At 47.1% G+C, this 26,377-nt stretch overlaps 1 protein-coding gene across 2 annotated transcripts in view; it reads left to right on the forward strand.

The window, feature by feature from the left end:
• HLF (HLF transcription factor, PAR bZIP family member) overlaps nucleotides 1-26,377 on the forward strand; it is a 116,383-nt gene that overhangs the window by 34,195 nt on the left and 55,811 nt on the right. The gene's annotated exons all lie outside the window — the stretch shown is intronic.

Below are 26,377 nucleotides of genomic sequence, written 5' to 3' on the forward strand. Positions count from 1 at the left end.
AAGTCAGTGCATGATGAACTGCAGAGGCCTCTTTCTCCCAGATGGGCCAGTTTAATTGAGCGTGCGCAAATTTTTTTGAAAAGTAAGCGCAAGGGTGAAGAAGACCGTCCGGTCCTTGCTGGAGGAGAGCCCCTCCCATGGCTACATCGGAAGCATCGACTTGCACAATGAACATTCGATTTGGGTCTGGGTGCCGTAGCACCGGCTCCGACGTGAAGAGGCGTTTGAGGGCCAGAAAGGCGGCTTGGCATTGCTCAGTCCATAGGATTTTTGCGGAGGGTAAGGCAGCCGAGCTTACTTTTCCCTTGGTTTTTAGCAAGTCCGTAATGGGTAGAGCCACTTGGGCGAAGTTAGGGATGAATCCCCGATAGAAGTTTGCAAATCCCAGAAATTGCTGTACTTGCTTACGGTTGGTGGGGGGAGTCCAATCGAGAACGGCTTGGACTTTAGCGGGGTCCATGCGAAGACCTTGGTGGGAGATGATGTATCCCAAAAACGTGAGTTTACTTTGGTGAAATTCACACTTAGCTAATTTAGCGAACAGTTGATGGTTACGCAGGCGTTGTAGAACTTCTCTGACCAGAGTCACATGCTCGTCCATAGTTTTCGAATAAATGAGAATGTCATCTAAGTAGACCACCACCCCACGATATAGAAGGTCATGTAGAATTTCATTGATGAGTTGCATGAAGACCCCCGGGGCCCCTTTTAATCCGAATGGCATTACAAGGAATTCATACATTCCGAAACAGCTAGAGAAGGCAGTGAGGTGTTCATCTCCTTCGCGGATACGGACTCGGTAGTAGGCTTCCACCAAGTCTAATTTAGAGAACACCCGGCCTTCCTGTAATTGTCCCAAAATATCCGATATCAATGGGATAGGATAGGCGTTGGTCTGGGTAACCGCATTGAGCTTTCTGAAGTCAATGCATAGGCGAAGGTCGCCCTCTTTTTTCCGGACGAAAAACGCGGGGGCCGAGTTTGGGGCATTCGAAGGGCGAATGAACCCTCTGGCGAGGTTTTTGTCCAAAAAGTCCCGGAGGACAGTGCGCTCGGAAGCGCTCATAGGGTAAATCTTACTTTTGGTTAATGTGCAGTCCTTTACTACTTCAATCGCACAGTCTGAGGCCCGGTGGGGGGGTAAGGCATCACATTCCCTAAGGTCGAAGACATCTTCAAAGTCCCGGTATACAGCGGGTAGAGCTGGTGGTACTGGGGCAGTAGAGGTTAATGCTGGAACGGGCGGAAATGGCAGAGCAAAGTTTTGCCGATGCTGGTCGCAGGTGGGACTAGCGAAAGAGATGGTGTTTGTTTCCCAATCAATACTGGGACTATGTCCTTTAATCCAGTTAATTCCCAAGACCACTTCAAATCGGATAGGGGCTATAGTGAAGTCTATTTGTTCCCAGTGGGAACCAATTCCCATTGCCACCCCTATGGTGCGGTGATCAACTGGACCCCCCTGGAATTGGCTCCCGTCCATTTGAGCAAATTGGACGGGGGCGGGTAAAGCTTCTGAGTCGGCTCTGAGTGCAGCAAACGTGGCTTCACTTATGAGAGTGCGACAGCAACCGGAGTCAATTAGTGCTTTGACGGGGATTTGTGGACCTCCGTTAAGTTGTAAAACTGCATCCACGTAGACGGTGGAGTCCACTTCTTTGATTTTGGTAGGAGCATTCGGTTTGATAGGAAGATCCTGAGAGGTCTGTGGAGATGCTCCATTCACCACAGACCGGAGCCGTTTTTTGACAAGTCGAGGGGAGATTCCAGGTTTAAGGCTGGAGAAATCCAAGGGTTTTCCTCATCCGAAGAGGGAAAGATGTCCCCCAATGGGGCACTTGTAATCCGAGACCCGGCGGGGTCGTTGGAAGCAGGCAGGGAGGCCGGGTCCCCGGCATGGAGTGCAGAGGGTGTGGACCTTCCCGGAGCTGCGCTGCGGGTGGCCGCGGTGCCTCTGCGTGGTGGACGACCTCGGGCGCGGGTTGTCGTGCTGGGACGAAATAATTCCTGGCGGCGTGGGCAAACGGCTGCAAAGTGGCCCATTTCTCCGCATGTAAGACAGGCACCCCTCTGAAATCGGGCTTCACGTTCCTGGAACGGACGTGGGGGATTTCGTGGGACGAGCAGTGGTGCTTTGGGTTGAGGCTTTTGGGTGCCCTTCTCCTTGTGTTTTTGACGGACGAGAGAAATAAAGCGGCGGCGGCTTTCCACTTCCTCGGCTAATAGGATCCAGCCTTCGAGGGTATCGGGATCGCCCCGCATGTAAGACCAGTTCAGAATGTCAGGATGCAAGGCTTCCCTGAAATGATGGATTAGGGTGGTCTCGGGCCAACCTACAATTTTACTTGCCAGTCGCTGAAATTCATCGGCAAACTCCCGAACTGTAGCAGAGCCTTGTTTTAATTGTAAGAGTTCCGTTTTGGCTCTTTCCCCCAGGAAGGGATCCTCAAACCTCCTTCTCAGGGCAGTCATGAAGTTGTTGAGGGAACGAATCGCACGAGAGCGGGTGTCAAACTGGAGAACCATCCAGTCAGCCGCTTTGCCTGTCAGGAGGGAAGCTACGTACCGCACCCGGCTATCTTCCGTGGGGAAAAATTGACCTTGTTCTCGCATATAACTGTCCACTTGATGCAAGAAACAAGGCAAAGTCTCAAGAGATCCGTCATACGTAGTCCTCAATTTGAGTTGCTTCCAAGGGCCGGGCGCGGGTTGACCCGGTTGCACGGGTGGTCCGGGCGGAGGAGCAACAGGAGCTCCAGGAGGTAAGGGTGGAGCAGGCACGTTAGCGGGTGGTTGTACGGGTACCCCCTGACCCGGTATCGGAACGGGCTGTCTCTGAGCTATCAGGGTGTGTTGTAATTGCCTGTTCTCTTGAAGCATAAGTTCCATTACTTCCTGGAGTTGATCAACACGGTCGGAGAGCTCCCGATTCTGGGCTCGTAAAAGATGAACCTCCTCACTTGGGCCACCAGTAAGATGAGGCTTACTGGTTCGGAAGCTCGTGGCCCATTGAGAGCTATCCCCATATAAATCCTCGTCTTCAGACTCATCTGAGTCTCGACGTCGGTCAGCCAAACGGCGTGCGCGTTGAGTCGCACGCGACGGGACAAACGCCGGGGAAAAAGTTAGACCTGATAGTCCCAGTACATAGTCCTTGGGGCGCGTGTCCACGTTCGCCTGATTCCTAATCCTTGCTGCAGCCGCCCTGGCTGCTTCCGCCGCCTCTCTCTCTCTTGCGACCCTAGCCGCTTCGGCGGCTTGCTGATCCGCAAGAACTTTGGCGTTTTCAAGTCTTAGGGCAGCCTCTGCCGTAATGCGCGGCAAAAGTTCTGTCTCGAGGAGCAAGAGTATGGGGTCAGGTTCCCCGCCTAGCAGAGGTTGTACTCGAACCGCCAGTGCGGATGCCTCGGCTCCAAACATCGGGGTCAAAACTTGAGCCAAGGTGGCTACCGGGGTGTCCTTTGTACATTCCACAAGGAGAAGAGCGGTGCTAATAGCGACTCGCTTGGCCTCAGCCTGGCAGCTGGCCGCATCCGGGATCAGGGAAAAACCCTCCGGTGGGGCCCCCGCCATGGTAGAAAGAGTTTGTCGAGAAATAAGATTGTCCAAAAGTCCAGTTAATATTTGTAAATCCTCAGTCGCCAATCGGGCATCGTCCAGTAATTGATCCAAGTCCTGAAGATCTAAACGGGCATCAGTATCCTCCGATGTTAACATCCAGAGACGTCCTGTAAGAGATTGCCACTGCGCCTGTACCAGTCCCCGCAAGCGGCAAACCTCTCGGGTCGTCCGGAAAAGTTCAGCTATTAAGTCTTGTAACAGAGTAGGATCCTCTGAGAAGGGCTCCAGGGTAGTAAATCACCTGGAGAGCTGCACAGCTCCCATCCAAGTGGCAGGCGAACCCCCCTGGGCTCCAGCCTGGCTAGGAGAACGGTGAAGATGAAAGGGAGCTGTCATAATGTCAGCCCTTGGCCCACAGAACCAGAAATCACCACAAAGTCATGTAGAGTCCAAACAGATGGTTTTTACTGATCAAATAGGCATACAGTGCAAACGGATAAAATGACAGCTCTGAGAGGCTCACTAGCTGGGAGATATTATAAGGCAGGCAAGGCGGGAGAATACACGCATGAATACAGTTTCCCAGGAGCTGAGTTCCCAGGCCTAGGCATGCGACCTTGGGGAGCAGACAACACAGCACAGAGACAGAGGCAATAACGAAACCGAGATAGCAGCCTGACAGTATTGCCTTTTTGACCAGTAAAAGCCATCTGCTTGGATTCTATATGACTCTGTGGTGATTTCTGGTTCGAAGGGTCAGGAGCTTACATTATGGCAGCTATCCCTCACCTTCTTTATTGTACTACTAGTCAGGCTGGAGCCCAGGGGGGTTTGCCTGCCGCTTGGATGGGAGCTGAGAAGCTCTCCGAGTGACCTACTATCCTGGATTCCTCTCGGAAAGATCCCACCCTGTTACAGGACATAGTCGCTGAACTTTTCAGAACTACCCTAGAGGTTTGCCGCTTGAGAGGACTGGTACAGGACCAGTGGCAATCTCTTAAAGGGACTCTCTGGATGTTGACGTCGGAGGATACTGATACTCGTTTAGATCTTCAAGACTTGGATCAATTACTGGACGATGCCCGGTTGGCAACTGAGGATTTACAAGTACTAACTGGACTTTTGGATAATCTTATTTCTCGAGAGGCTCTTTCCTCTAGTTCTACCATGGCAGGAGCCCCGCCAGAGGGTTTTTCCCTGATCCCGGATGCGGCCAGCTGTCAGGCTGAAGCCAAGCGAGTCGCTATTCGCACCGCTCTTCTCCTTGTGGAATGTACAAAGGACACCCCGGTCGCCACCTTGGCTCAAGCTTTGACCTCGACTTTTGGAGCCGATGCACCTGCACTGGCGGTTCGAATACAACCCTTGCTGGGCGGGGAATCCGACCCCATACTCTCACTCCTGGAAACAGAACTTTTACCGCGCATTACGGCGGAGGCTGCCCTAAGACTTGAGAACGCCAAAGTTCTTGCGGATAAGGATGCCGCCGAAGCGGCTAAGGTCGCAAGAGAGAGAGAGGCTGCTGAAGCAGCCAAGGCGGCAGCAGCAAGGGTTAGGGATCGGGCGAGAATGGATACGCGCCCCAAGGACACTGTACAAGGGCTATCAGGTCTGTCTTTTTCCCCGGCGTTCGTCCCGTCGCGCGCGACCCAACGCGCACGCCGTTTGGCTGACCGACGTCGAGACTCAGGAGAGTCTGAAGACGAGGATCTTTATGGAGATAGCTCTCAATGGGCCACGAGCTTCCGGACCAGTAAACCTCATCTCACTGGTGGCCCAAGTGAGGAGGTTCACCTCTTACGAGCCCAGAATCGGGAGCTCTCCGACCGTGTTGATCAACTCCAAGAACTAATGGAACGTATGCTTCAGGATAACAGGCAATTACAACAAACCCTGATAGCCCAAGCACAGCCCGTTCCGATACCGGGTCAGGGGGTGCCCATCCAGCCACCCCAACCACCCGCTAATGTGCCTGCTCCACCCTTGCCTCCCGGAGCTCCCGTTGTTCCTCCGCCCGGACCACCCGTGCAACCGGGCCAACCTGCGCCCGGCCCTTGGAAGCAACTTAAATTGAGGACTACGTACGACGGATCTCTCGAGACTTTGCCTTGTTTCTTGCATCAAGTGGACAGTTATATGCGAGAACAAGGACAACTTTTCCCCACGGAAGATAGCCGGGTGCGTTATGTAGCTTCCCTTCTGACAGGTAAAGCAGCTGACTGGATGGTCCTCCAGTTTGACACCCGCTCTCGGGCTATTCGTTCCCTCAACAACTTCATGACTGCTCTGAGAAGGAGGTTTGAAGACCCCTTCCTGGGGGAAAGAGCCAAAACGGAACTCTTACAACTAAAACAAGGCTCTGCTACAGTTCGAGAATTTGCCGATGAATTTCAACGACTGGCAAGTAAAATTGTAGGCTGGCCCGAGACCACCCTAATTCATCATTTCAGGGAAGCCTTGCACCCTGACGTCCTGAACTGGTCATACATGCGGGGCGATCCCGATACCCTTGAAGACTGGATTCTATTGGCCGAGGAAGTGGAAAGCCGCCGACGCTTTATTTCCCTAGTCCGTCAAAAGCACAAGGAAAAAGGCACCCAAAAGCCTCAATCCAAGGCACCACCGCCCGTCCCACGAAATCCTCCACGTCCGCCCCAGGAACGTGAAGCCCGATTTCAGAGAGGTGCCTGTCTTACTTGCGGAGAAATGGGCCACTTTGCAGCTGTTTGCCCGCACCGCCATGAATTATTTCGTCCCAGCACGACAACCCGCGCCAGAGGTCGTCCACCACGCAGAGGCACCGCGGCCACCCGCAGCGCAGCTCCGGGAAGACCCACACCCTCTGCACTCCATGCCGGAGACCCAGCCTCCCTGCCTACTACCAACGACCCCGCCGGGTCTCGGATTACAAGTGCCCCATTGGGGGACAGCTTTCCCTCTTCGGATGAGGAAAATCCTTGGAATTCTCTAGCCTTAAACCTGGAATCTCCCCTCGACTTGTCAAAAAACGGCTCCGGTCTGTGGTGAATGGAGCGTCTCCACAGACCTCTCAGGATCCTCCTGTTAAACCGAATGCTCCTACCAAAATCAAAGAAGTGGACTCCACCGTCTACGTGGATGCAGTTTTACAACACATTAACGGTGGCCCACAACTACCCGTCAAAGCACTAATCGACTCCGGTTGCTGTCGCACTCTCATAAGCGAAGCCACTTTTGCTGCACTCAGAGCCGAATCTGAGGCTTTACCCGCCCCTGTCCAATTTGCCCAAATGGACGGGAGTCATTTCCAGGGGGGTCCAGTTGATCACCGCACCATAGGGGTGGCAATGGGAATTGGCTCCCACTGGGAGCAAATAGACTTCACAATAGCCCCTATCCGTTTTGAAGTGGTCTTGGGTATTAACTGGATTAAAGGACATAGTCCCAGTATTAACTGGGAAACAAACACTATCTCCTTCGCCAGCCCCATGTGCGATCAGCACCGGCAGAACTTTGCACTGTTATATCCGCCCGTCCCAGCATTGGCCTCCGATGTCCCAGCACTTCCAGTCCTACCTAATGTATACCGAGACTTTGCGGATGTCTTCGACCTTAAAGAATGTGATACCTTACCCCCCCACCGGGCCTCGGACTGTACAATTGAGGTGGTCAAGGACTGCACATTAACCAAAAGTAAAATTTACCCTATGAGCGCTTCCGAGCGCACTGTTCTCCGGGACTTCCTTGACAAAAACCTCGCCAGAGGGTTCATTCGCCCATCGAATGCCCCGAACTCGGCCCCCGCGTTTTTTGTCCGAAAAAAAGAGGGCGACCTTCGTTTATGCATTGACTTCAGGAAACTCAATGCGGTTACCCAAACCAACGCCTATCCTATCCCATTAATATCTGATATTTTGGGACAGTTACAGGAGGGCCGGGTATTCTCCAAGTTAGACTTGGTGGAAGCCTACTACCGAGTCCGCATCCGCGAAGGGGATGAGCACCTCACTGCCTTCTCTAGCTGTTTCGGTATGTATGAATTCCTCGTGATGCCGTTCGGATTAAAAGGGGCCCCGGGGGTCTTTATGCAACTCATCAAGAAAATCCTTCATGACTTGCTGTATCGCGGAGTGGTGGTTTATTTAGACGACATTCTTATTTATTCAAAAACCATGGAAGAGCATGTAACTCTAGTCCGAGAAGTTCTGCAGCGCCTGCGCGACCACCAACTCTTTGCAAAACTGGCTAAATGCGAGTTTCATCGAAGCCAGCTCACATTTTTAGGATACATAATCTCCCACCAAGGTCTTCGCATGGACCCTGTCAAAGTCCAAGCCGTTCTCGATTGGACTCCTCCCACCAACCGCAAGCAAGTGCAACAGTTTTTGGGATTTGCGAACTTTTATCGAGGATTCATTCCTAACTTCGCCCAAGTGGCCCTACCCATTACTGATATACTAAAAACCAAAGGGAAAGCAAACACAGCTACCTTACCCTCCGCAAAAATCCTGTGGACTGATCAATGCCAAGCCGCGTTTGTGGCTCTCAAACGCCTCTTCACATCCGAACCCGTACTACAGCACCCAGACCCAAACCAAATGTTTATTGTGCAAGTCGATGCCTCCGATGTAGCTATGGGAGGGGCCCTCCTCCAGAAAGGTCCGGATGGCCTCCTTCACCCGTGCGCTTACTTTTCGAGAAAATTTGCGCACGCACAATTGAACTGGCCCATTTGGGGAAAAGAGGCAGCGGCCGTTCACCATGCTCTGACTCTATGGAGACAATTCTTAGAGGGGTCCAATATCCCCTTCGAGGTTTGGACCGATCACAAGAATCTAGCTGCCCTCACGGGGTCCCATAAACTATCAGCAAAACAACAACGTTGGGCTGAATTCTTCGCTCAGTTTCGTTTCGTCCTAAAGCATGTTCCTGGGAAGCAAAACGTTCTCGCAGATGCCCTCTCCCGGTTGCCACAATACCCGGTAAAACTCGAGAGACCAACTGACTCTCTGTTCACCCCTACGCAAAGGGGAGCCCTTCCTGTACTGGCCGTGCAAACTCGATCTCAGCAACAGCATCCCAGATCCAGTTCTCCAGCACCTCCAACCCGAGCGGCTACCCAACCGCCCTCACAACAACAACGAACCGACGATTCCACTCCTCCAACCCCACCGGCTACCCTACCGCCTACAATCTGCGCACCACCGCACGTAAGCACTACCCCCATAGCTGGTCCTAAGACTACTATAACCGGGGGGGGGGTTCCCGCCAAGGTTCCCATCTCCGAATCCTTTTTAAATACCCTTCGGGACCACTGCCTTTCTGAACGCTCCACTCACACCCTACCCCCTGGGGTAATAGAACAGGGAGGCTCATGGTACAAAGACTCTAAATTGTATGTGCCCAAGGCACTTCGAAAGGACGTTTTACACTTAGCTCATGGAGTAAAAACGGCTGGACACTTTGGATTCCTAAAAACTCTCCATTTATTGCGCAGACAATTTTGGTGGGGGGGAATGCGTTCCGACGTTGACTCTTTTATTCGCAGCTGCCCTGTTTGCGCCACAGTGAAACGATCACAAGGCAAACCCCCGGGGCTACTGCAACCTCTAGAAACACCCAACAGACCATGGGAAGTAATTGCTATGGACTTTATGACTGATCTCCCTCTCAGCGGGGGAAAGACTGTATTATGGGTTGTGACTGATTTGTTTTCCAAGCAAATCCATTTGGTTCCATGCGCAGGGATCCCCTCTGCTCAAAAAATGGCCCACCTCTTCGTGACACATATCTTCAAATTACATTCGTTTCCGCGCAAAATAATCTGTGACCGCGGCAGTGGCTTTGTTTCCAAATTTTGGAAAGCATTCCTCAAGTTGGTAGGGGTTGAACAAGGATTGTCTACTGCATACCATCCTCAAACCGATGGTCAAACTGAACGTGTAAATGCTGTCCTTGAATGTTATTTACGCTGTTATGTAAACTACCACCAAGATAACTGGGTAGAACTGTTACCTTTTGCAGAATATGCCTACAATAATGCTGTACATCAATCTACAGGTTTTAGCCCATTCTATGCAGTGTATGGTCAGGATTTTGGTCCTGTTACTCCCAGAAATAATGTGGAGGGGGAGGGAGATCCTGATGTTGCTTCCTGGGCACACACCCTCCGTACCACTTGGCCTTGGCTTGTTAGCAATCTCGACCGAGCCAAGCGCAAATACAAAGCACAAGCTGATAAACATCGTTCCCCCGGGGGCGAACTGCGAGTGGGTAAATTGGTCTATCTTTCCACCAAAAACCTACGTTCCACCCGTCCGTGCCTTAAACTCAATGCTAAATTCATTGGCCCATTCCCGATCACACGGGTCATAAATCCTGTCACGGTGGAATTAGCTCTCCCGAAAACCCTGAGGCGTGTGCATCCCGTTTTCCACATTAGCCTCCTGAAGCCCCATACGGCCTCTCCACAATGGCATCCCGATCCGCCCCCCGAACAGCCCATTATGGTGGGGGGGGAAGAGCACTTCGAAGTCTCCAAAATCCTTGACTCTCGTGTCCACCATGGAAACCTACAGTATTTGGTCCGTTGGAAACACTTCCCCCCAGCCTACGACGAATGGGTTCGCGCACGAGATGTCTCCGCCCCCAAACTAATCGATGCCTTTCACACTGCCTACCCGGACAGACCATCCCCCTTACAGACTGGGAGGGGGCCTTAAGGGGAGCAGGATGTCAGGCTGCTATCTCGGTTTCAGTATTGTTTCTGTGTCGGTACTGTACTGTCTAGCCTCAAGGCCGACCACACATACCAAGGCCTGGGAATACTGCTCCTGGGAAAGTTGACTCTGTCTGTGTATGCTGATGTTGTATAATCTCCCGCCATTTACTGCCTTATATTATCGTTCGGCTAGTGAGACTCTCATAGCTGCCATAGTTCCCTGTATGCACTGTATTGCCTTTTTGACCAGTAAAAGCCATCTGCTTGGATTCTATATGACTCTGTGGTGATTTCTGGTTCGAAGGGTCAGGAGCTTACAATGACAGAGGCTGTGGTATGTGCTGAAGCATCTTCCATAATGTACAGGAAAATAGTGGAACTGCATTTCTGCAGCTGTCATTAAATAAAGACAAATGTGATATATTTTGGATTGTAAGCTACTTCAGGGACCACTCTGGCTGAAAATATGAGGTATAAATATGTCAAATGCCTAATTGATAAATAATGGAGAGAGGGGGAAATTACTCATTGGCCACTTTGACATGATACATAAGGAGTGTTATAGGATAACTATTCCACATTAACATGATCAGGTGGCCTGTTCAAAACTATACCTCACATCCCACTTCATCCATTATTCTGCTGGTTTGCTGCCAATGAGAAGAAAAGGTCTGGAAAGATCGCAAAATACTTTTTATGTCCATAGATCACCTTTGTTAGGTGCAGCTTTAATGCATCCTTTTGAGCAGCTCTGGATTCTTTAATTCCGATGAGCCATAATGTATAACTGAAAATAGGCATTGGGAATCGTGGCATCTAATAAATTAGATCCAGTTCAAGACCTTATCAGTCTTAATGATGCTTCCATAAGTAAATAATAAAATGGAACAAGAGAAATATATCTTAGCTATATTATGAAGTCTTGCTCTGACCTGGATGGCCCAGGTTAGCCTGATCTCCTCAGGTCTCAGAAGATAAGCAGGGTCAGCCTGGCTAGTACTTGGATGGGAGACCCCCAAGGAATGCCAGAGTTGCTGTGCAGAGGAAGGCAGTGGCAAGCCACCTCTGTTAGTCTCTTGCCTTGAAAACCCTGCTGGGTTGCCGTAAGTCGGTTGTGACTTGATGGCACTTTACACACACATTATGAAGTCTCGTAAACACAAACATTTGATTATACTGGCCACTATAACATGATTGATTTTACAGTACAGAAAGTTTTTTGCAGTATCTGTTTAGAAAACATTGGAGAGATTTCATGCCTATAGTATCCAGATAGGGTGGATCTACGAGAACCGACAAAACACTTCACATACAGGTCCAAAGTATAAGGAATTATTTGAGGCAGCTAAAATAAAATAAAATAAAGCTGTAGATCCATCCTTTTACCACTCTTCATACAGATTATATGTTCCAAACAGTTTTGAACAATTTAAAGATTAATTCTGGTTAGGGATCACAAGATGTATACTCTGTATAACTTAATTCTCCCCCCCTCCTCACTTTGAACACTTCTATACATGTCCACAGCAACCCAAACCCAAAGACTCATGAGTTAGATCCTGGTGATGTTGTGAAACAGAACCTGATGCTACCACACTAAATAGCAGAATGAATGGTAGCACATCTATGTGCCACTAAGAAAACTACCCAGTGATCTGTTTATAGAGATAAGACGCAAAGGGTTAACAGCCACAGCAAAACCTGACTGAACATTCACAGAGATGATCACCTCCTGTCATCCATCTTTGTAAAATTTACCTGAAGCTTTAAATCTGGTCGCTTCCTTCTCAACATTCAGACAGGCTCTTCATCTCCTCCCCCCCCCCCCACTACATTTTGATCCTGCCTTTCTTCCAAGCAACTCGGAGTTTACAGTGAACGCACATACAGCCTGCATGTACATGTGTCCACCTGTTCGTAAGAATGACCCAGCACGCATTCACGACAAATGAAACTGGGGACCCATACCTGAATTGTTGTGGGGCTTCAATCAGACGTTCAGCTGTACATTCATTGACTGTAACATGAGAATTACTCAATGTATATATAAAGAACAAGTGTACACTGCACATGGATTATATATGCATTCACTGTAAATTGTGAACAGAGCTAGCTATGGATGAATGGCAGGAAGGGGGTAGACTAATCTATATAAGTGAGGCCAATAATCAGTCAAAGACTTGCTGTTTAACTGTTTAGGTGATTACAAGGTATTAGCAATTTGCAAAATAAAATCCCCAAAACCCTATCATGAGACTTCATCACATTGCTGATAAGTAAAATGTTAAGGGGGAAAGTGAGGTATTCACATTTGCTTAATTCTGGTGCTTAGAAATTGGGAGGGGGTGGGATATTATACCACAGTCATTCCCATGTCTCCAGGAAACTCTGGTGTGTGTGCTTGTGTGAGGGGAAGGCAAGGGAGCTCTAACAGAGAATTCCACACCCTCAGCAAAATACAATTCCCAGAATTCTTTTAGAGAAGCAGTGACAGTTAAATGATAGTGTGGATATATCCTTAAATGGAGCTATTTACCATTTGAACGAGCTCATGGATACATGTTTTCTTGATCCTAACAACAAGATACTGAAGACCTGCATTAACAATTCCCAGAGGCAGATTTTACCATAAAAACAAATAAATTTGGCACCCAGGTCTTTGGCTTGAAAACAAGACCTCTATCTTGAAAGAAAATGGTAGGACCTACAACTGTGTGCACAGAATGCCTTTCTTCCCCCCACATTCCTCTCTGTATTTGCAGTCTCTTATAGCTCCTGGGAAAATCATTCCTCAGCATCAGGAGACCACTTGAGAGAAGAACAGGTGAGCTGAGGGGGTGCTGAGTGAGGAGGACAAAGAGAAAATAACTCATCCTTCCTTTCCTGCAAGCACAGCTCTACTGAAGAAAGGGGTCGATTTCCTCCCCTTGTCTCTCCTCACTCCAACCCACTGCTCCTCACAGTTGTTTCTCTGCATGGATCCTGCAGCCGCCTGAGTGATCATTGCCTGGAGATGCGGAATAAGGAGAGCTCACACCTTCAGTTGGGTAATAAAGAGGGGCAAGTTTATTATTTATTTGCATTGATCAAAGGGAATCTGAGGTGCTGGCAAGCCAAACCCCATTCGTAGTGTGGGTGATTGGTGAGATGCAGAAGAGTTAGGCTTCCTCTTGTTTGCATATCCCTGAAGTCATGGGCAAGGCCACCCTGGCTCCAAGCCTTGAGCTGTCATATGCATATAGCTCGGACTCGTCCTTGCCAAGCCTTCATGATGCTTGAGAGAGGTGTGCTGCTTCCTGTCCTCCTAGCCACAGGGTCCATGGGCCGAGGATAATGACACTACTGAAGGGCTTCCTGTCCCAGGCCCTTGAAGGCACTGCGGTACTCAGGCTTGGTCTGAGGGTTACCCCTTCGCCAGCCAAATGCCCCAGGGTGCTCACCTAAGCTGCACTGCGTGCCCTTCAAGCAACCTGACCTGCACTGCTACCGCCACAAGGAGTTGTACTAGCTCACTGCTTGGTCAACCCCTGCCCCACCCAAGCTGGGGGCACAGTAAAAGAGAGGAGGGCTGTGCTTGAACTATGGGTACCCGCCAGTTATCCCTCCACGTGGCTCCTTTGTCTGCCCCTTCTTGCCATCCTCCATTTTTCTCTCTTGCTGATGGTCAAAAAGAGAAGGGGATGGAGCTGATGCCTACTCCTATATTAGCTTCATTCCACCCCTCCCCATAATCCATCACAAAAAAAGCAGCATCTTGCTATTTGGCTCATAATTCCACTGCTGTAGCAGACCACACTCCTTCTCCAGTGTCTCTCTGAGTTGCAGATTCAGGAGCTGCCTCGCAGAGGTCAAAAGAGCTGCAGGAGAGGAGAGGAATTTGGGAAAATTCTGTAGGCCTTCCACACATTGATGGTGGGCTATTGCCCGGTATCTCTAAGAATGTGAAAAATGAAACATCTGAACAGACATAAAATGTAGGTCAGTGTGATATTGCTGTGCTGTCTAATTAGCTCGGCAGCCCAGGTCAATGAAGCCTTCAGGGAAGAAGAGAAGGAAAAGCTATTCGAATCGTTCACTGTTTATGTGTTGCTTCTAGAAACCGCTTGACGATACATAAAAACCAGAGGTCAAACTAGATGAGGCATTGAGAGTTCTGTGGCATTGAGAGTTCTGTGATTGGACTTCACAGGCTTTTAAAAAACTGCAGTGTTCCTGTGTCTGATGGCCCGATTCTCGGGGCGGGGGGGGGGATTAAAAGTCTTTTATCCTGCACCATTTTCTGGATCTGAAAAAGCCCCATGGAGTTGACATACTGGTTTCCATGATGGGGGAAATTGTCCCCTGCAGGCATTTTAGGTTAGGAAAATTACATGGCAGATAAGGCTGGACCCCTCTCCCTTCCACACACATGCTGACATGATGTGATTCTGATCAGAATCAGGGTACTGTGTGCCTGGCAACTGCGTTTTTTTTTTTAAAAAAAGAAGAAACTAGTATTTTTAGTCAAGGAACTCTGAACATTCTGTCTGGTTTGGCCCTACATCTGAAAGATCCCACAGACTCTAGTCCCACCTGCTGCCCTGTTTCTCAACCAGTCAGACTGTTTGTTCTTATTCCGTATTGTCATTTGCAGGGTTTTCTGTGTTCCTTCTTATTTCCCTGCAGGACTTCTCTGTGAAAAAGAATACTTGAGTTCTTAGGTTCTCGATGTTCTCTGGGTGGAGAGATGTTCTTGAGTCACACTTTTTTGTGCTTCAGACTATTATACAGAAGGAGCTGTAGTTGGATTTTGTACGATTGATGAGGGTAGGTTTTGCTTTCACTGTTTCTGCTTGTTCACTGAAATTTGCACATTAACAATTCACACAGTGTTTGCACATAGAGGAAGAACTGTTGGTAAACAGTGTGGTTGCAATCGGCCATTAGTTTTTACTCTTGTGTTAAAAATATGGTTGCATTTCCAAGCTGGGTGTGTCTTTGATGTCTGTAATCCTGCCTCTTTGGGAAGTGGATGGAAAACCTTATCCACCACAGCTGCATACAATGGCTACTTCTCCCTGGCAGTGCTTCCTTGGACGGGTGGTTTGCAACGGAGAAGGCATGGGAGGGTATCTTTTACTCCCTCTGTGCCAGCTAATTTTCCCCTGCAATCCCCCACCCACCCAAGCTGGTATCTGGTGGGTTTCTAGACCTGTGTTTGTGAGGTAAAATGGGTCTGAAAATCCTATAGGAAGAGGAGCAGGTGTTGGGGGCAAGTTGTGGGGATAACATAACTGATAGAGAAGGGGCTCAACTCTCCCCAACTGCAGCTCTACTGCTACGAACTGCTCATTTTATAATTTTGATTATACTATTGTAACAATTTAATAAGTATATTTGGGTTTTGTCTGCTTTGTGGTTCTAACTTTTGTTGGTAACTTTTGGAACAGAGCAGGCTAGAAAATTAAGAAGCCCAATTCAAGTGCTTCGAGCCATCCAAAGCATTCAGGCCATGTGAAGCCTTGAAGATTGGTAGCGCATTGTTTCGTACGAGCGTAATGAAGACAGTGGGGAACAGCCGGCTCTTTTACCTTGCAGCGCATTGTATGCAGCAAGAAACTGGAACATGGTGCTCTCTCTCCCTTCCCTCCATGACTACAGTGCAGACTGGGGTGGGAACTGGTGAGGGATCATTACACAGACCTCCTTCACTGAGAGTGAGATGAGTCATGGTGAGGAATCCACTTGTTCACTTCTGAAGCCAGAGGGGGTAGGTTGGCCCTCAGAATTGCTGATTTCCTTCCAGCCTGTGCAGATGTCAGGCAGCCAGATGTGCAAGAGTTCCCCTCCTTCCCTCTCTACAAAGAAAACAGCTCTGTTGCCTCAACATATAAATTCATGGAAGTCCCTAGTTTCTAAAGCATCAAATGACGTGACATCTGGGTTTTTGCCTGGATGTGATATCACACGTAGTCCAACATCATTTTCGGCCCCTGCTTGTTTCTCCTACTGGCCCAAGAAGTGAAGGTGTATGGCAGGGCTCTTTGGCAGAAGATTGCCCATTAGAAGTGGCATTTGGCATCCCAACACATAATACAAACATCACACACACACACACAAAAAGTATCTCTTCCTCCTTTTCTGCCTTTGGCCCTAGACCCCAAGAAAGGGCATGGGAAGAAAGCTGATGCATACCCACGTGTAGGGTTGCCAGCTCTGGGTTGGGAAATACCTGGAGATTTTGGGGGCAGCGCCTGAGGAGGGTGGGGTTTGCAGAGGGGAGGGACTTCAATGCCATAGAGTCCAGTTGCCAAAGTGGCCATTTTCTCCAGGTGAACTGGTATCTATCAGCTGGAGATCAGTTGTAATAGCAGGAGATCTCCAGCTACCACCTGGAGGTTGGCAACCCTACCCACATGTGTGCTCCTTGCTGTAGGCTTCAGTTGCTTTTTGAAATTCAAGTTGCTGTTCGGAAGCATACTGAAGGTCTTGAGCATGTTCCTGTTGGCTCAGGAAAAGAAAGAAATCTACACAGATTTGATGGGGCCTCCAGTCTGCCTTCTAAGGTTTGCAGGGCTTAGTCGCTGGTGAGAACAGGCCGATAATTGGAGAAGTAAAGCTTGCCAGGTGCCTTCACATCAATGTGTTCCTTTGATTAGTTCATGAAGATCTCAAAATCAAGTGACAGCGATAAATCAGTTGTGACAAAAATGTTCTCTTCAAATGTGCAACCCCATAAATAGATTGGATAGGGAGGCACCATACAATGTTTTGGCAGTGGGGAGTCTCTCCGTGAGGATTCTGAATGACTGTAACAAATCTCTTTCCCAATTATCCTTTGGGAGCTCGGCCTGTGATGTGTTCTTCTCTTTGGAACATGACTATGGACAATAGGTCAGAGATTAAGTACTTCATGGTGGAAAAAAAAATACAACAAAAACTGCTCAGTGCTGCTTAATTTAATAAACAAACCACTGATTGTGGTTTTCAGTCAACAGCAAAAAAAGAAAGAAAGAACAAAAGAAAGCCCGTTCCTTTGCATTGCAGGGTTTGGACTTCATGCTATATCCACTTAGAGACTTCCAGTGGCCTTCAGTCACTGCAAATAACAATGGCTCTTCTTTCAGGTAGCCTGGTAACTCAGCAAGCAGCGAAGAAAAGGCTGAGAATCCGAGAGAACGAGCCCAGGCAACAGGGCACCACCAGTGATTACTTCTACCAGTTTTTATTGGGGAGGGGAGGGGAATAAACTGGATCATCCTGTTTTTTTGCAGGGTCTAAGTTAAAAATGACATGAAACTTCCTTTCCAGAATCAGATCCCTTGAGATAGTGTTTCTAGCGGTCACCCATACTGAATGAAATGACTTGCGGGCTGTTGAAGACAGAATTTGCGTTGTATTCTTGTATGCTAGAGATCCAAGACTGCTGTATCCTGCAACTTTGTAAGGGATTGGAGGTGAAATGGAGCCTTTTTTGGGAGAGAGGAAATTACCTGGATGTGTGATAAAGGTGTATTGGCAGTTACCCTTTTGCATGTGGGAGGTGTTTCTCAGCTTTGGGAGGAAAGTCCTAGCTTGCTTTCTGGTGCTTTCCACACGGGGACATATGCCACTTCCTCATTGCTGCTGTGGCTGCTGATACAGCGGAACCGCAACAGGGCTTCCACATGGTTGCTTTCCACATGGTTTCCTTGCCCCATTCCCTTCAGCATCCAATCCCCCCCCCCCAACCAGGGCGTTTCTGTTTTTTTAAAAAATCCCTGTTTCATTATCATTAAATCAATATAGCATTATAATAATCTGTGTATTGTTTTCCGTGAATTCCCAGTCTCGTTTTTTTTTTTTAAAGCAGAGCTATAAGAGGAAAGGCATATCTCTGCAATTAGAAGGGCTAGAGTCTCCCCCCTCCCCACATGAAAACTGGGAAGTCACAGAAAATGATGTAGGGATTGTTATAATGTTATAGCAATATAACAATATTATTTTGCTGATTAAAAAACCCTCAAAAGTTGCCCTGTGGTTGGGGAGGAATAGCCTCTATGGAGATAGGGGCAGGGAAAATAGCTGCTGTGTGGGCAGAACTGGAAAAATCTGAACTTTCCCACCCATGTGGCAGCCATCTAGAATTTGCTGCAGTTTCCCCATAAACTTGACAGCAAAGCACGTTTGGAAAAGATCAGATGAAAGCTGGGAAAACCCTGGGAGAGGCACTAATGCACCACAAGGCTGTGGGGAAGCAGGAAAAAGCCCACTTCCCAACAGTGTTGAACGCAGAGCAAATAACCCATGTGGGGACAGTCTTTTTGGTCTTTTATGCATGGCTGTTTCACTCGCTGTCACCGCTCCGACGACTTCAGGTCTTTAGGTTGATTATGCATGCCATTTCCAACCATCAGAGGCCGCCTTGCTCTCCTCCTGTGTTTCTCTGCATTTTGAAATTCAAGATAAAACAGGTCTCTTAAAACATGAGCAAAACGCGGGGAAACACAGGGGAAGAGCAAGGTGACCTCTGACGGTCGGAAACGGCATGCATGATCAACACAAAGACCCGAAGTCATCAGGGGGTGACGGCGAGTGAAACAGCCATACATGAAGGACCTTAGTCTTTCTGCATAAGAGGGTGACTTGTGGATTCAACTGGATCTTTGATCCACATCTGCCAGCCTAGTCCTGTGGAGCCCTGCAGGTGGCTGCACCACCATTTCAACTGGAGAAATGACTACCTTGCTTTATGCCTGCTTTTATCCCATTGAGCGTATGCGATGGGAATCCTGTGATTTGTGCAGAGCAGATGCTTGCTTGCTTTGCACTGGGTGCAACTAGTTGATTTGGGTTTTTTTGTTCATGTGTAGGAGCCCTACTTGGAAATGAAAGCTTGCACTGTCAACCATAAATGCAGGCTGCACCTACTACACCTGAGGAACTGGCGTATACATCCTTGCTTATGTCCTTCTGCATATTTTCAGAAGGCATATGCCATTTACAAGGGACCAGCAGCTGCAGTGAATTATGAATTACGCACGCATGTGAACATGGGCTGGGTTCGACTCATGGCCCTAACCACATTTGGCAGCAGTCTCTACTTGCGCTGTATTAAACAGGGATACCTCCCAGACATGCTGAGGGCAAAGCCACACCCAACCTGTGTGCAGAATACACGGGAGCTGTTTTTGGAAGCGGTCTAGCTTGGGGTGAGAGCTGGTTCTCCAAAGCAGGAACCTGGGGCTTTTTGGAGCTTTAGGTTAAAGAAACAATGCCTAAGAAACAGAGCATAGTTGCGAGGGTGTAGCTAAGACTGGGGTCATGCCCTGGGAAGAGGATCTCCTGGGAATCATATGCGTATCACTATGATGGAAGACATAGAATATTATAGGCACAAATAATAATTTATTTTTTAAAAATTGGATGGCCTAAAATGAATAGGGGAGTTGAAATATGTTTTGCTGTTTGTTGGGTATCACATTGGTCTTTTAGACCATCATGGTGGTCTCCGCTGTCCTGCTTCACTGTCAGCCAAAGGTGGCCTCTTGTTCAGCGAGGGCAGACAACCAGGCTATTTCGTTTACTGGACTGGACTGAAGAATTTAGCCTCAGAATACTTTGCTTGGTATTTGACCATGTGTGCATGGAAGTTACAGTCTGCAATTTTCTCCATTCCAGGGACTCCTTCTGACTGCCAAAAGATAATTCTTGGGGCGATGGGCACAAAGGAATAAGCACATAGGTCAGGTCGCAGCAGTGAGGAGGGGGATAATATTGGCCCCTCTTCTCTCTCATGTCAGCAGAGTTGCAGCTGCAAAAGGTGCTTTTATCCTTTCCCCTTTTCTCCCTGCAGTGTCCCAACCCATAGGGTTGCCAACCTCCAGGTAGCATCTGGAGATCTTGTGCTATCACCCACTATTCTCCCGATATTACCATTGATCTCCAGACGACCAAGATCAGTTCCCCTGGAAAAAAATGGCTGCTTTGGATGGTGGGCTCTTTGGCATTTTATCCTCTAAGTTCCCTCCCCTCCACAAACCCCGCCCTCCCCCGGTACACCCCTCCCCCCAAATCTCCAGGTATTTCCCAACTCAGAGCTGGCAGCCCTACCAACCCACTTGGTTGTACCTCCATGAAGGTCCGACGACCATAGGAATGATGTTTCTGTGGGTCAGAAGGAGCCGTAGGAACAGAGAAGAATCTGAGCAAAGAATTGTTAGATTCAGGCCACTATTTTCTGGAAGTATTTCACGGGTTTTTTATTCTTATCCAGGGATGTTTTAGTGCTGGTGGTAGTAGATAATTTCTCTCTTTAGATGGCCCTTTGAGCTGTGGATCAGAGGATCATCAGAGGATCATCTGAAACGTTAGAAATGAGCTGTGAGTTTTTGTGGGTTCAGCTTCACTCCCCTTCCCCTTCACTCACAACAGCATGAGTTTCCTTTTTAAGGCAAACCATATTTTTCAAGAGTCCAGTTTTAGTCCTTCAAGGCTAAACAACATTTATTTCAGCCTAAGCTGTCATGAACCAGAGCTCTTCATCATATACAATGCAACATCCAAATTGGCAAGCTATTGTTTGCCAAACAAGCATCAGAAACTGTACTTTGAAGTGGGGTTTTTTGTTTTGGTTTAGAGGCAAAGTGTTACACATAGTTTGGTGATTCAGATGTTACAGCAAACAAGCACACAGGGGGAAAAGGAAATTAAAAAGAGAAGAGCATCTTAAAACAGGGAAGGAAGCAATATGTGATCCAGCTTGGTTTATGGTCCTCCAAACCATTATCTGGACTGAGTCCACGCAAGCCATCCATAATGCACCCTGTTGCATAATTACAGAAGAAAGCATCTTATTCACTACAAGGCCACGGCGTGCAGCCATGCAGCTGTTCCTGCCAAGCGAGCATTTGTGTCCTGTTTGAGGCAAGCTGCTTCTACAAAGCCCTTCCTGGCTCATTCATCCTCAGTGGAGGGCTTGTATTCAACTTTGACAAGGAGCAGGGCAGGTTGAATAAATAAAGAACCATTGCAGGCCCAGAACATGAGTTCGGGGCTAAAACTGGGGAGCGTTGAACAGTGCAATGAAGAACAAAAGGAAGAGCTCTAAAAGCGCCTGATTGGGAATGTTTCTTGCAGTCAGAGAAGCTTGAATGGTGTGTGCTCTCACTGATTTTTAAATTAGAAAGAGCTTGGCCCAAAAAAGGGGGGAAATGGTTTGGGAGCTCCTGCTGTAGGTACCTGCTGGAAACAATTATGCAATCAGCTCTGCAGAATTTAAATTTGGGGCTTTATTATCTTCAGCCTTTCATCTTATCAAAGCTGTTCCTATATTGCAAGTGGAGAAATGTGTCCAAATGACTTTGGGGCATCTTTCTTACTCTTCATGCTCCCCAGAGCTACATTCTTTTCTTTAATAATCCATTCTGGGAATGTAGAGGAATATAAAGAGTTTTTTTTAAAAAATTGCATGAGATCAGAGAGCATAGGATACTATTTTTTTTTTAAAAAATGAGGCCACTGTTGGGGGAAAGAGAGAAGGAAGAAAGCAAAAAGCTGCAGGGAGGGGAGGAGTTTTGTTTCCCCTCCAGTTTCATAGAAGTTGTGCAATTTAAGCATTGGATTAACCTGGAATGACTTTGTGTTTTTTTCTTGCTGGAGTAGATAGGTTGAATTTCTTGGCGTCGTGTGTTGTACAGTACACAGTGTGCTGTAAATATGGGTGTGTCGGCCTAAAGCTTTAATGCCACAAAAGTCTTACAGAATAATATTGTGCATCTGTGTGGTGTGGGGCAGACTTCCCTTAGCTGTTGCCAGGATAGTTAAATGCATTGTCTGGGTGTGCTGTTTTAAGTTTTCAGCTGTGATTGAATCCACCCAAGGCTCCCTTAAACTGAGCAATCTGACATACAAGCGAAGGAAGCATCGGCATGGGAACTTTTCTCATTCCTGATCTGCTGGGGGAAAAGTTTTCCTAGCAAGAAAAGACTGAAATCCTATCCATGGTTACCTGGGAGTAAGCCGTGGTGAATAAAGTGGGACTTTCTCCTGAATAAGCATGCACAAGATTGCACTGTGGCTCAGATTTCCTGCACACTTATAGCCATAGGGCAAACTACTCAGAAACATGGTTTATAATTGCATACGTGCCAACTGTCCTTGTTTTTACCTTGAAGGAGTCTGCTTGTTAAAAATTTTAGTACATGATTCTAGAGTTGTTCTTCTTCAGGGATTAGTATTTTCTCCAGGGTGCCTTGAAGTTAAATCTCTGAATAGAAAGTTCACCTCCCAGTGAACCCATCCCTTGATTATAGTAAGTAAAGATTGTTTTTGCTAAGACAAACGACTTTGTCTGCTTTTGTGTGTGTGCATGACTCATCCTTACTTTCAATAAGCCATAACCAATGATCCTATCCCTCTGAATGGTAGCAGGTGAATAAGTCAGTTCCAGAATTTAACAAATTGGTAGCATCGGGCGGTTTGGGTTATTGGCTATTGAAGTAAAAGTCACACCACACACTTTTTGAGTTGGGATTTTTCACTGGAGACGAAAGGATTTTTACAAACGCCTAAGGGAACTTTTCCTGTTTCGGAGCCGCCAGCCTGGTCTGCAACAGACGACAGGAAAGCTCAACCCCGCGCTTGTAACCTGAGGAAAGCTCAACCCCGCGCACTGCAGGAATCGAAGAGAACGGAGAGCGAGCCACAGCGAGCACAAACCCGGGAACCGTGAGTTCAAAAGTTAAGGGGGCCCAATCCGTGGCCATTCCACACATCAGTCAAACATCTTTTCCCATATGGAAAAGGACTGTTGAATTTGCATTTAAAGCTCTGGGGATTCAGCACATAATAAATGAAGATGCCCCAGAAGATACTGGGAGTGAACAGTTTAAAACCTTTGAGAAAGCTGATGCGCAAGCTATTTGCCTGCTTATTAATGCAATCACCCCAACAGAATCCAGGATCATTTTGAATAGTAATACAGCAAAAGAAATGATGGCTGCGCTGAATGAAAAGTATAGAATTTTGTCAGATAATCAAAAAATGACCCTCAAGGCAAACCTATTTTCAAGTAGAATGCCTGGAAATATTACTCTCATGCAACACCTTAAAAACATGCAGGATTTGGAATCACAGGTAAAATTTGTAGGAGGGGAAGTGAGTGAAACAGACTTTCTTACAATCTTTATTGGGAGCTTGCTTCCAAAGTTTAACGCGGAGAAGCGCAATCTCTTGGGCAGAAAGAATTTAACTCTTACTAAGCTGATTAGTGCTCTTAAGCAATTTGAAACAGACCGGAGCCGAGAAGATGAACTATCTCATGGAATGTCTGTATTACATGTAAATGAGAAAAGAGGAATTAAATGTTTTAACTGTGGCAAACCTGGCCACAAGTCTTTTGAATGCAGACAGAGGGATTCAAGAGGAGAAATTCCCCCCCCCCTCAGCCAAGCGGAAAAGCCCGCCAATTCTAGACAAAGGCAGGACAGGCAACAGTGCCAGTCAGCCACAAGAGGGAGCCACAGCCAAAGCAAAACTAAAAGGCCGCATGAGCTTACAGCTTTGATGGTAACAAATGAATCTAAGAATGTTTTCGCAGCTACAAATGATTCAAAGCGTGTGCAAAGGTTATTGCTTGACTCTGGAGCGGAGTGTCACACATGTGGAATAGAGGAGGCATATGATTATATGGAGGCTTGCAATGAAACCCTCATTATGGCAAATGGTGAAAGATATATGTGCACTCAGAAGGGAGCAGTTGCAGTTTCCATCCAAAGCCTTTGTGGAACTGTTATGGATCTTAAACTGAAAAATGTGTTTTATTTGCCAAACTCTAAGGAATGTTTACTATCTGTGAAAAGGCTAGTGAATGCTAATTTCCAAGTGACAATAAGCAAGGACGGATGCTGTTTATTTGACTCACAAGGCAGAGAATACAAAATTCTCTCAGATGGTTCTCATTTTTGCTTGTAAACTGTTGCAGATCAGATAGTGGACTCTAGTGATTCTGAGAACTGTGATAGTGATGAAAATGATTTTTGTGAGTATCAAGAAGATGATGGTGTTGATGATGAGGAAACAGGATACTTAGCTGCTTTTAATGAAGGATTGACAGAGCAGAAGGCTACGGATTGTGATCATACAGACTGCTTGTTCTATTGGCATGTAAAGTTTGCCCACAAAAACTTTAAGTCTGTGAAACAATTGCTGATTGATTGTGAAGTGCCCGTAAAAGAATGCTTTAAGGACAAAGAACGTTGTGATACTTGTCTCAGGGCAAAAGGGATTTTGTGTAGAGACCAAGCAATGTTAAAGCAGAGATTTTAGAAGAAATACATTCTGATTTGATTGGCCCACTCAAGCCAACAGCAGGAGGGGCAAAATATGTTCTGCACTTCATAGATAGCGCCTCAAAATTTGCATACGTGTATATGTTGAGATCAAAGACTGAAGTAGCTGAAAGATTTAAAGCTTATGTCGCTCTGATGAGGAATAAGCACAATAGAGGAATACAATTGCTGTACACTGATAATGGAACTGAGTACCTTAATGGTGAAATGAAAGAGATTCTTGAATCTGAGGGAATAGAGCATGCAACATCAGTTGCATACACCCCCAAGCACAGTGGATTATCAGAGAGATTCAACAGAACTCTGATGCAAAGTGCAAGATGTCTTTTGCTACAGGCAGGCTTACCTTACCCCTGCTGGGGAGAATGTGTAAATACAGCAGCCTACCTTTACAACAGGACAATTTCAAGTGCTATTAACATGACTCCATATGAGAAATGGAATGGCAGGAAGCCTAGTCTGAAACATTTGAAAGCATTTGGATCTTGTGTATTTGCATACATCCCAAGAGAGAAAAGGGGAAAAATGGATCCTGCCACAGAATTTGGAATTCTTGTAGGGTACCATCCCTATTCAAAAGGATACAGAATTATGGACCTAAAGACTTATAAAGTACAAGCTTTGAATGCAGTGTACATAGATGAGAGAGATGTTATTAATAACAACCAAATTAATAACTTTGATGATCCAGAGGTTTGTGAAGAAGAAACCAGAGAGATTCCATTTACAGCATGGGAATTCAATCTACCTGTTCCTGCAGAATGTCAAGAGACTGCAGAGACAAAAGGGGTTGATCCCGGTGCTGATGGAACAGTCCAACCCTCTCAAACCTTAAGGCGATCTACAAGGGACTACAAAAGGAATACCAGCAGAGAAACTGAGTCTCTTCACTGGAATGGACAGCCACGTGGAACCCTCAAGTTGGGACAAACTGCAAAAGTTGCCCAATGGGGAGCAGTCTAGATGGATGAACGCAATCCAAGAAGAATTAGACTCACTGCAGAAAAATAATACTTGGAAACTAACCGAACTCCCACCAAACGAGAGCAGTGGGATGCAGATGATTCAAGATAAAGAAAAACGCTGATGGAACTGTTGACAAATACAAGGCAAGACTGGTTGCAAAAGGATTTACCCAGAAGTATGGAACTGACTACACAGAAACTTATGCACCTGTGATTGGACACACGGCTATAAGGACTTTGCTGAGTATAGCTGCCTCTAGGAATAAAGCGGTACTGCAACTGGATGTCAAAACAGCTTTCCTAAATGGTGACTTATCAGAGGAAATATACATGGAACTTCCACCAGGATTAAAGGACTGTGATACTAAGAATCAAGTTTGCAAACTTGAAAAGAGTTTGTATGGACTTAAACAATCTGCGATAGCATGGAACCACAAACTTACCTCATTATTGGAAGCTCAAGGCTTCAAACAAGGAAACATAAAAAAATGTTTATTCAGAAGGAAAGTGGATGATCGACGGGAATACATTTTGACCTTGGTGGATGACATACTCATTTGTTGTGACACTGAAACAGCTTCAAAGCAAATTGCAAACAAACTAAATGAATCAGTAGAAGTGAAACTACTTGGACAAGTAAAGAATTATCTTGGAATGGAGATTGAAAGAAACCAAGACAATGGATTCTCAATCAGTCAAAGGAATAAAGTACTGGAATTTCTACAATTCATGAACACGAAGGAGTCAAAACCAAGAACACTCCACTTGACCCATCATATATAGATCTAGAAGAAGGTGAACTATTGCCTAACAATCACAAATACAGAGAAGCTATTGGAAAA

The sequence above is a fragment of the Euleptes europaea genome, chromosome 1, assembly GCF_029931775.1.
Source record: "Euleptes europaea isolate rEulEur1 chromosome 1, rEulEur1.hap1, whole genome shotgun sequence".
NCBI classification, from domain to species: Eukaryota; Metazoa; Chordata; class Lepidosauria; order Squamata; family Sphaerodactylidae; genus Euleptes; species Euleptes europaea.